Source organism: Aulostomus chinensis, chromosome 3, assembly GCF_037954235.1.
Source record: "Aulostomus chinensis isolate RoL2024-O1b breed Wild chromosome 3, RoL_Achi_v1.0, whole genome shotgun sequence".
NCBI classification, from domain to species: domain Eukaryota; kingdom Metazoa; phylum Chordata; class Actinopteri; order Syngnathiformes; family Aulostomidae; genus Aulostomus; species Aulostomus chinensis.
Genome location: NC_141322.1, coordinates 11,676,831 through 11,688,952, shown reverse-complemented (window position 1 = coordinate 11,688,952; position 12,122 = coordinate 11,676,831). Strand labels below are relative to the sequence as shown.

The window sequence follows — 12,122 nt, the reverse complement described above, 5'->3', positions numbered from 1 at the left end:
TGTGTTTGGACCCCACATAGTGCAGCTGTTTTAGTCAACCGCTGAACTTGACATTCCTCAGTCTGATGGTCACTGCTGTCACCTTTTGTTTTATGACTCCTCTGTTTTCTTCTCTCTCCAGTTCTCAGAATCTGTTGTGTGTCATTCAGCAAAGGTGTCCACTGTGTCCTTTACCTCTGTTTGACTGCTCACGTCTGGACAAGGCATCCGCTTCTTCCAATTACTTCTTAAGAGTAAGTACTTTATTGAAGCTTGATAATCTGCAGAAATAATCTTTTTCTTATGAATAGAACAGAGTGGGTGATAGGCGAGGCGCTGACAGACGCAGACACGGCCGGCTCCCACATCTATCCTTCCCAGCGGCAGACTTCCCAATCGTCTCCGGCTTCACATAAGCCAGTGGCTGGGATTTAGAGGTTATTACTTTGTGTTCCCTTCTTTGTCTGAGGGGTCATCTTTCCTAGTTGAGGTGAGAGTGAGGTGAACTCAAGAGAGATGCAGTGTAACAGGGTAATGCACTATTGATGTTAAACACACAATCCTCAACCTCATCAGCTCCGATGGATATGATCTTCCGCGGCAAACACAGGAGTGTGTGGTTACCTAATATTTGTCCAGGAACCGAGATGATGTGAGGAGGAATAGTAAAGTAGCTCGCGAGAGGACCAGCACCCCTGATTGTGAGGCCTGTAGCGTTTGAACACTGAAGGTCATGGGTGACACCTGTTTCCCGTCTCATCTCCCAACATCAAGTTGACTCGCCAGGAGGGGTGGAGGGTCTCAACCCCCCACTGCAGCAGAGGACAAAACCTCCTGTGTTTGCTTCCTGCCTCTAGCAAGAAAGAAAGTTCACTGAAAAAAGGGGATGAAACAGCCTAGTTTGTGTATCAGGGTGGAAAATTAATTTCGGAGGTGAAAGGAAAGACACGCAGGCCTTTGAGGGGAGAAAAGAGTCACCCTGCTTTAAAGGCTTGTTTGAACAGAGGATTCAACTGCAGGCCAGACTCAACCTGAAATACACAAGGAAAAAAACAATTTTTCTTGGACTTAAAAGCTGCAATCATGTCTCCTTCTCCACTCATTTACCTATGTATTAAGCACACCTCTATGAATCCAATATTCATAGTCAAGCAGACCCTTAAGGATGGAGAGTGTATTCTTTAATGCTGCATTAGTTTATTCAAGCTTTAATTAATGAACTGGTTAGTGAGTGTACGCACAAATACTGGAGAGAGTTTGCCCCCTTGTGGATGAAAACTGAACTTGTTATTTCCTTTTGAGAGAATGAAGCCAGAATGTCTGTAAAATCAGACAATAATCACTTGCTCAATGTAAAACTGATGTAATGTGACGTGGATTTCCTCAGATAAACTCAAAACAGTGACAGCACCTACGGTGTTTGCCAAAGGCTGTCTGCTTTCGCTGGATCTCTAAGCTTAGCAGAAGTCTATCTGACTGTGCTGAGCTGCTGCTGACGGGCAGCCCTCAGGATCGAGAGGAAAAGATTAAATAATCCCTGTAAATTACAACAAAAAGCAGCAACATATTTCATGGAAATGCATTTATTTATTCAGTGAACGTTAACTGATGTGTCAGGGATTTTGGTTGCGTAATAGCTGTGAATGTTGTATGCACAAGATGTATTTTTAAGTAAGTATGTGAATTATCAAATTTCTGCATGTCAGTCAGGGGCCTTTTGGGAGGGTGGGGTTCATTTCACTCTAATCGGGGGAAACTGAGACGAAGGCTGCGATACAGACGATCATCTGTTTTCTGTTGTCATCGTCAGAATCAGGCACTTCTCTCTCTGGCCGTTCTGTCTTCTATGATGAGAAAAACACATTCTCGGTGGTCAGCAGACACACATGTAGAACACACTCTGACACAGACTCACAAACATGCACCCGCGTCCTTAAAGAAAGCTGACGGGAACAAGCCCCCAGACTCCTTATCAGCCCCTTGCTTCCCACTTGACTGCTCTGCAACCGAGGCGTGAAACCGCTCCATGTTTAGGCCCGGCCTAAGCCTGTGTACACGCCACTGAGCTTGCAGCTGTATCAAGGTACAGCTGTTTCTCCTCTTCTCACCCTCCCTCCGTCCCCCCTTTGCTCCTCCCTCCATCCACATGTAAAAACACTTATACTGTGTAGCTTTAATTGCCTCTCCTGCACTTGTTCCCTCCTCTGCAAAACAATGATACGGATTCCAGAGTGCAGCAATGTGCTTGTTCATTTATGGAGAGAACACTTAGACTGGCACTTATAAAGACTGAAGAGTTTATTCCAATAAAATGTATTGATGTATAAAGCCTGCTAATGATGAAATGTTGTTTTGTTGTTGTTTATTTTTTGTGAACATGCAGCAAAAAATGTCTGGCCAAGTATATTTGTCTACTTTTTAGTCTGAAATTCAATAAGAACAAGTAGTATCTCTTGTAGTATTTGTCCAGCGCATTTTCTTACGACATTAGCTGATGATTTTAATTATCAAAAAAAGTCACAAAATTGTGTTTCTTTCTTTCTTTCTTTCTTTCTTTCTGCCCACTATAAATGGTAAATCCAGGTTTATAATAATTCCAGCCAGCAGGTGGCATCAGTGTGCCAGACTTCTCCAAGTGTCCTCAAGTCTGACCAGTTCTGTAGGTGCTGAACGTCCATCTACGAGTGACCTCTGTCTGCCCTCTGGTGGATGTAAATAAAAACACTTACCATCTAATTAAGATCGTCTCCATAGGACAGCATCAGAGAAATAAATTCTATGTTGGTGCAGATGCATCTCACACTGCCTTCACCAAGGGAAGAGAGTCAACCCCTGTTATTAGTATAATCCACACAGTAACAACACTCATCAAAAACTATCACGGCACAACAACTGTAACCTGATTTGTTCATCTTGTGTTGATAATGTCGGCTTCCTCCGCCCTCCACCCGGACTATCCAGGTGTTGTCTTGGGAAAGTGCTGTATGATTGGAGCTGACAGCTGTTTGGGTCTAGTGAAATTATTCAGCCAATCTGGCAACTCCACCTCCCAGACAGATGGAGGGGTTGGCAAGGCAGTGATCGCATTTAGCAACGTCACACATCACTCTGGAGTTGCCAAACGCAATCTTTTTTTTTTTTTTCAATGAAATGGAGGATTGCTTTTGCGTACTTTCAGGGGTAGAGGGATGAGCTGCCAGGATATGAGACTGTCTCTGCATAGATGTAAAGATTTATTGTCATTTATTCATCATAAATGTCAACGTTTCAAATGATGACCTCACTGTCAGCTCAATGGGCTCTGATCCAAGAGGGTTCCCTCTCACTTCCGCCATTCACGTTATGTATCGGCTTATTCGGCTTATGTATCCTAGAGTTAAAGAGTCTGTCCTATGATTGCAGGATGACTTCAAAGCAAAGCAGTGCACTCTAAATTTAGCTCATCAGAGAAACGTATCGATTTGGCCACCAAAGACCTCATTTGTCTCCCACTTGGTGAAGTCTCAGATGAAAGAGCGCCTACATTTTACCCCCCTGCGACTGACAGCCAACCTGAGCCGGACCGACAGACAGAGAATAAATCAGGCCTCAGCCTCACCGTCACCCCCACACACACACACACACACACACGCTGCCGATGGATGGGCATCTGCGGCCAAGAAATGAGCCTTGAAAGTGTAATTAATGATGGTGAGATAATTACAGACAACAACTTTATTGATTAGGCCAGAAAACTCCTGAGTCTTAAAAATGTCTGGCCTGTAAAGTCTTACCTCATGTTGGTGTCAGGAAATATGGTGTCTGAGGTAATGCCATACAGCTGGTGCATTTTTTTTTCTCAGAGATTATTGAAATGCATTCAAATGCCATGATGTGAGAACAGTTCTTGAACTGTGACTTAATTCGTCTGATCAGGAATCGATGCCAGAAATCACAATAAGAGAGAGTGTCACATTAAAATCCTTCGCCAGTGACATCTTGTGTTACTTTGGGGTATTTAGCAAAACTTGATGGCAGCAGAAGGATTGTTACTTTATCCGGTTGAGCTACAGTGAGTTAGGAGTATAAACCAGCAGAACTAAAGGTAAACATGAAGCCATACTTTGCCTTTCTGCCAGCAAACCTTTAAAAAAAATCAGGTGATAAAGAGCAAGTGTCTAAGCACTGACACGTCATTGATTTAAAATTTAAGAATTGGGAAACTTATGATTTGGGACGTTTTTAAAAATTATTTTTATTTTTCTGTCGGTTAACTCTACACTGATGTTGTTTGGCTGGAAACTTGTTGTTTTATGAAGTGAAGAATAAGTTTAAAGCTTAAGTTGTGCTGCCTTCTTTATCTGCCTTATCTGCCTTTCCCACTTGTGTTTATAGGCTCCAGGTTTATGATGGTTGGGTTTCAATGGACCCATTCAAATCGCTTACCGCATGTTAGACAGGAGGGCCAGCATGGCTCAGAGGTAGAGTGGCTGTCTAGCAACCGAAGGGTCACTGCTTCAGTCGTCACTTCCCCCAGTGACCATGTCGAAATGTCCTTGAGGAAGATACTGAGCCCCTGATTGCTCCTCCATGGCCCTGCGACAGACTGGCGACCCTTCCAGGGTGAACCCCGCCTCTTGCCCAGTGTCAGGTGGGATAGGCTCCAGCCCTGGGACCCTTAACGGATAAACAGTATAGAAAATGGATGGATGTTAGAAAGGTGTTCTGTAATAAATACTTGGGGGAAAACTTTATTCTAAAAGGAATTCTTCAACTATTTGTGAAATACTCACTGTTGTCTATCATTTTTATAACCAAACAAACTTTGTTCCCTTCCGTGTGCATTGTGAGGCTACAGACCCCAAGCTAACTGCTAGTTAGCTTAGCCGCAATGAATGCTAGCAGAGGAACACAGCAAGCCTTCTCAAAACTTATTATAAACACTCATTAGAAAACTTTACCTGCATTAATAGGGTTGTGCTGGAAATTCGTCGTGAAAGTAAATTTGAAAATAATGAAATATCATTTAAGTGATACACACCTGGAATTACTTGGACAGCCTCAACCTCCCGTCTTGCTCTCTACGCTCCAGAAGCCACCATGTCCTCTTCTGGACATATTCTGGTACAAATAGATTGGGATTGAGGTCTTGGTTTTTCCAGATGTATTCGGTTACTCAACAAATGTTTTGTTTCGTTGATCGAAATTACACTGGGTTTTTTGTAGCGCTGTGTCAAAATACTTCCCACAGCCAAGAGAGTTGTTCCAGGTTTGTATCTGCACTCCAAAATAACACCATTTCGTAATTTTGAACAGCGTTTTTCACAGCGAATGTTGAACAGTTACCCTACAGTTATTCAGGCTGACAAAAACTTTTTTGACTTTAAGTATATTTGATGATTTTTGAGACTTTTTCTCTACTGCCCCACGGCTAGCGCTCATTGCAGCCATGCTAACTAGCAGCCAGCTGTCTGGTGGGGGTCTGGAGTGCTGTAACACACTCAGAGAGGAAAGAGGGGATCTATCTGATGACTAGAAAACATGATGAACAGTACCAATTGTATTTACCAAAAGGTTGGCATGTTATAGTGAACATTAAAAACATTATACCTGCTGCCCATCAATATTTCAGCCATGTATTGTCTATTGATAACCAGGCTGACAGTTTGGTTTGGTATTCGGCACCTGATAACTTAAACATCTGAGATGAATGAGAATCCGAATGAGATTCTTCTTGTGTGCTAATATTTGTTAATGTGTTAAAATGACAAAATGTGTACATTATTGAATCATAAACACTTTTATTGTCAGACATTAAGACAACTGAAATGTTCTGTCATTGCTGTTAAATTCTAATTATCCAATATTAATGTTAAGCTATTTTCTGCAACCACCATCCCATAATAGTGCTATAAGCACTTGACCCAGCAGTCATAATGTTCATTATTTGCACTTCGTATTCATAGTAATTCAGCAAATTTGATGGTTCTTTATCAATAAAGAAAGCAGACTCAGAAAATCCATATTCACCTATGTAAAATGGACAGATTTAATTTAAATATCATGTCAATCCAAAGATGCAGAGTTGAAGCACGTATACTGATCAACTGTAGTAGATAATGCAGGGGATAGTTTGTAGACATCAGTGACAGCGGAGAATCAGTTCACAACAGTCACACACACACATGCGTGTGAGACCAGCGACAATACACACTTCAAGAACGCGTCGATGCCGATATCACCGCGTTACAAAACTTTTTGTAGTGCTTGAGGACTGCACTTTAAAAGTGGGACCAAAACTGAAACTGCAATATTGATTAGAGAACAGGGGAAAGATGATGATATTGCCTGAAATGAGATCAAATAATTGTCTGACCTCGTCTTGCAAACCAATGTGTGTGTGTGAGTGGATGTGTCTGCGTGTGTGTCTAGATGCGAGCGTGCACCCCCTCCTCCCTCCTCACCTATGCTGTGTAGCTAATGAGGCTGCACGCTGATGGCCAGATGAAAGATGGACGATGGGAGTGGCGGGTTTATTTTGGTCTTGTGAAACAGCACCAGGCATGAAATATGACATGCCAGTGTGAATAATTAAACAGCTTCAGAGCCGCACTGATCCACCTGTTCACAGATCAATGGACAACGTTTGGAAGAAGACCGCCATATGTTCAGAAGCAGCCCGAGAGGGGATGTCCATTTTATATCTGGCAACTGCTTCGTTACATAAATCGGGCGTTGAATGAGCAGATTTTCCCTGCTATCTTGTGCCCTGCTGGGGTTATACATGTCGTCATTTAAACTCAATATCATATCAGATAATTCTATAATTCCTCTGCCCTCCTTTCTACCCCTGGGTCTAATACCTGATGAATGCTGTTACTGGTGTTGCCGTGTTCTCGGGGATCAATTTTCTATTCCATTTCTGAGTATGGAACATCAAATGCTGTGCAGGGCTCTTGTGTGGGATTAGAGGGCTTGTTCCTTCCTAATAGATCCTTGACCTTCGCAGCTCCCTGACAGGGGTCCAGCATTAGCCCTTTGTGGTAACGTCCGCTACCTGGGCTCCCATGATGCAAATTTCATGTCACAACATCAAACAGTGTGTTGATCAAAGGTCAGCCCTCCTTTATGAAGGTGTTTGATATAAAAATTTCTTTTTCATCTCCAGCTGTCAAGAACTGTTAGAGCTGAAGAGCAAAGGGTGGAAGGACTGTAGGAGAGGTAGTTGAGCTGCAAAAAAAAGTAGTGGAGTTGTTCCTCCTCTGGTGAGATACAGCTGGAATACGGCTGCTGTCTTGACACGCCACACCGTTGTAATCAAACGCTCCAATGGAAATAGTTTCGCCCACTTTTCAAAGCTTTCTGAAGAATGCACAAGAAAAGGGGAGAATGAAATCAAATGAATCATTCCAATTAATTAGAGGCATGATTTGCAGAGGCGCCTAAGAAACAAAACAATCCGAATGGGGAATTAGTTTTCGGGCTGCGGTACATCCATATCTGTGACACTATGCTTGAAATTGTGCTTAAGAAAGACGCCATCTTTCTCAATCCTGACATTCTCCCGTAGCGTTCACCCGGTTTGCTTGTGTAAGCATGGATACCCATTATATGTTTGCATGCTTGCAAATAAAAAGAAAGGTCATGCATCATGCTCTGTGGTGTCACCTCCACTCTCCTAACAACAGAGGCGAGCGCACTCAGTCAAATGTTTAATCACTGCCTTCGCTTGTAATCTGTCACACAGACAGACCTTCACTAGATTAGCCAGAAAAATTACACCTACACAGGGCACCGGTGGGACTTCTGGACTGGCAGCAAGGTGGGTTAGTTATGTTGAAGCCTCACCGCATCCCATGCAAATACTTGAGTGTGGAACCCAGGGATAAATCTCAGTCCACGCTGGCAGCGTTATGCGCATGACAAATGTCAGTCAGTGAGCCATCAGCATGACAGTCAGGGAGGGGGAATCCTCAGATTGTTGAGGATCAGCATTATAATAGGGATAATCCACAACTTGTTAATGACTTGCTGATTCAAACTGTTGAAGCAGAGAAATTAAATGCTTTGTGTTATGTAATGGATCGTTTGACCTAAAGCAACGTTAGAATGTGCTGATAAAAAGAAAGTCCACTGTGAGTCTGTCGGGGTTTTTTTTGTATTTGTAGACATGTACGTGCGTGCGTGCGTATGTGTGTGTGTGTGTGTGTGTGTGTACATGCATTTCTGTTTCTAGATGATAGATGGCAATGCTGCGCTTCCATAGAAAGACCCTTTACTACACTTGAGGGTTTAAGTATTTTTAACTAACCGGTTGTTGCAAACATTTTAACACAGTATTTGTTCAGTTGAATCCTACCAGAATGTAATTTTTGGCAAATTTCTAAAAATAAAGGAAACATTTGATACTGTGGACTAAACAACATGTAGAGTGAAAAAATCCAATAAATCTAAGATGCAATTACAACTCTACTCATTTTATTTTATGTACATGACTTCATTCTCTCAATGTCCCTTCAAATTGCAAGCATTTACAACTTTTTACTATTTCATATACTTTTTTAAAATCTGTCAAATTAAACTGTCAGATAAGAAATATAGAAATAAGAAATAAAATAAGAAATATATTTTGCACATCTGTAAGACCTGCATGTTCCATCATACTGAGGCATAGTGATGCATTTACGATTAGAGACCAGGCCCCTGCTAGAGTAATAATGTTGCACTGAAACCAGAATTAAAGAATGACAAAAATAGCAGCACGGCTCCTTGAACCGATTTCCACATAGAACAAGGAATCAGTAGCTGCAGAGACAGATTAGTTGCATGGGGGGTAATTATTCTCTCCCTGATACAAATGAAGGCACAGGGGTTATCTCCCAGCTCGTGAAAAGGCTTTGTTTATAATGGAGAGGCACCTCATAGCAGCACCGAGTTACATTAATTGCCCGACAAGCCAAACCGTTAACACATTCATGAAAAGGTGTGAGTAGCATAAAAGTAGCATCAATTCTTCTTTTATTTTTTTTTATTTTCATTTTTTCTGGACCTCACCCTCCTGCGATAAGACGGAAGTGGAACGGAATTTCAATGAAGTTGGAAAAAAATCGGAGACCATCGGCTGAGAACATGAGGGACTCCAGCTGACGGACACATAATCAGCATCAAAATGTAAATCGAAATGAGAGAGAGTCTTCAGGAGGAACCTTCTCTCACACACTGGTGGAGTTCCTTTTAGAAACAGCTTTAAAGAGTAAAAAAAAAAGATAAATAAAAAGCACGTCTCCAATAGGTGAGCTCAGCAAAGTATTTGCTTAAAAAAAACTCACAATGGGACAAATGAGGCATGAGTGTAGTTTGCTATCCGCCCTGACCGGTGGAGGTCAAAGCAGAGGTAGCAAACTCTGATATCGCAGTCTTCTTGTGGCAGACGGTGTCTGGCTGCTCCACTCACTGGCCTGTGCTCTATCTGGACACCTCAGGTCAGTAACTTTAACTCACTAACCCCTCTCATTAGTATTCTAGAAAGCTCCGTGGCAACCGTCCAGGTACTGCACTGGAAAGCGAAGGCTGGTGGTGTATGGTAGGATTCAGCTTCTCCCCAATGGCTGTGATGTGATATGGCAGAGGTGAGGATGGAGGTAAGAGGGGGACTTGCTGACTGGTGGTGTGTGAGGGAGAAAGATTCACTGACAGAAGAGTTCACCGCCATCCAGCAATGCTGCGTTTAAACTGAGGGCTTAAAGATTATGTATTTCCGGCATTAAATCTAACGGACTGCATCTACTTTTTCCAATTTTTTTATGGAACTTTAGTCAAAACTAAAGTTAAACTAAGGGCAAACTGCACCTATACTTCCAGCCCTCTGCATTTCAAGGGCTAATTATGGACTTTTACTGAACTACCTTTATTTAACAGCTGTAGTTACAGCTAGCTACAATACAGGTTCAGATTTTACAGGCCTATATAAAACTAGCTGCAGTCATGTTATGGATTAAATTACCCAACTGTGCACGCAGTGTTTAAAAAATTACATGCAACAGTGAGGTCATAAAATTACAACCCTCACATCAGCTCACATTCCAGCAAAATAAATATTTTTACTTTGGCTCTTTGCATACAGTGTAGCTCGTTAGTGATATGCAGAATGTGTACTCAAAGCAATGATGTGTCTTTACATTCAAATACTGTAATAAAGATAGCATAATACATTTTTTCAAATTAATAATGAAATTCATGGCACAGAGATAGAGCGGCCCTGGGTTTGAACCTGCTGGCTGGATGGAAGCTTTCGGCTTTCTAAGCCCTTTGAGACAAACTGTTTGTGAAAACGGGCTATACAAATAAAATTGCCTTGCCTTGCCTGTTCTAAGTTGTATTATCTACCCCCACCTCATTGTAAATGTCTGGATGAAAGGGGGAATCGTTGTCTGATTGACTGGTGTTCTGACCGGGGTGTACTCCACTTTCCACCCGGTGTCTTCTGGGACTAACTGAGCCTGTACAGGATACGGGTAGATAATGGATGAATGAAGTCAACACAGACACACAGCAGCCAATAACCACGTTTTCCATCCATTTTCTTCTGCTTATCCTGTTAAGGGTCGTGGGGGGGGGGGGGGGGGGCTGGAGCCTATCCCAGCAGCCTTTAAGCGAGAGGCGGGGTTCGCCCTGGTCATGTCACCAGTCCATCACAGGGCCAAGACATAGAGACAGACAACCATTCACACTCACAGTCACACCTACGGTCAATTTAGAGTATCAATCAGCCTCTTGATGTCTTTGGACTGTGGGAGGAAGCTGGAGTACCAGAGAGAACCCACACAGGAACAGGGAGAACATGCAGACTCCACACAGAAAGATCCTGTGCTGGAGCCGGGGCTCAAACTCTTGCTGTGAGGCGATAGTGCTGACCACTGCACCACCGTGCCGCCCTCTCCTTATTGATTAGAGACAAAACCCCCTTTCAAAAACTCACGGGGAAATCAATGTAGAGTCTGAATATAAGAAATCATATTTAAAAACAAACTACGGAGCAAACTTTGGCATGAGTTATTCATCAATAATGACCATTACTTCTACTGTGATGGTGTAGTTTATAAATCAAACTTTCCTAACCTCTAATGCTTCGAAAGTCAAAATAAAAAAGATAATCCACAAACTCAAAAAGACTTTAAAGAAAATATACAGTCAAAAGGTTAATTCATCTTTAGGCTACATCCCACATGACCTAAAACACAGTCAACTGACATCACTCGGCTTATTTATCAAACAAAAAGCTTTTGGGTAAATCTTGGTTAAACAACCTTGCCCCTGCAGTTTAAGCAGCACTGTTTTGCTTTCCCCACTAATTTAGTGACTCAGCCTGCGGTCATGGGATTAAAAGAGATAAGCACTGGTGAATATTCCACTACATCTGAGATGGAGGCCTCCCATTTATCACCCAGTGAGACCAGTGAATAATACATGGGTTTGTCTGATACCAGCACAGTAAAGCAAGGACACTTGTAAAAAAGTATTGCCCTTGTCCAACCAGTTAAGCCTCCCTGAGGCTGATTCCGACAGGTCTATTTGGAACAGCCTTGTTTGTCCTCTCCCTGTGTCTTCCCTTGGAGCCATGCATGCAACCAATCAATCATCTGATAATACACAAATCATCCTTTCTTTGCACACACACTTTTTTGTCTCAGACAGACTTGAGACTGGTCTGCATTGTATATTTTCCTTCAAATATGAATTCTGCAGCCTTGAAACATGGAACAGCATTGTGAGCAATGCATGTAAGCCCCATATCAATTAAACTCCACATTATTTGGTTGGTGTACCTCAGCGGTGCCACATTGATCGCACACTAGAATGACTCTGATTGGTGAGTACTCCTCAGCGAAGTGATGGGATTCATGAATCCAAATGTTTCAGCAGGTGTCGGCAGGTAACCGCATCCAACTGAGGTCGTTTTTCTGCATGGGATGAACTGACATACAAAAAATCGCGCACACGCACGCACGCACACACAGACACACACACACACAGACACACACACACACACACACACACACACACACACACACACCAAACATTTAACCAGGAAGCAAGGGTATGGAGGTGCAACAGCCCCCAACCAAAGGGGGCACACAACTACATCCACCATGAGGGATCTGGTT

At 42.6% G+C, this 12,122-nt stretch overlaps 1 long non-coding RNA gene across 1 annotated transcript; it reads right to left on the bottom strand.

Moving 5' to 3' along the window:
- Nucleotides 1-1,561: 1,561 nt before the first annotated feature.
- LOC147267683 (uncharacterized) lies at nucleotides 1,562-5,296 on the bottom strand. Its single transcript, XR_015112276.1, has 3 exons — nucleotides 5,000-5,296; nucleotides 4,405-4,635; nucleotides 1,562-1,823 (listed from the first exon to the last, which is right to left on the bottom strand). It is a non-coding gene; the product is annotated as an uncharacterized LOC147267683 (long non-coding RNA).
- Nucleotides 5,297-12,122: the final 6,826 nt, after the last annotated feature.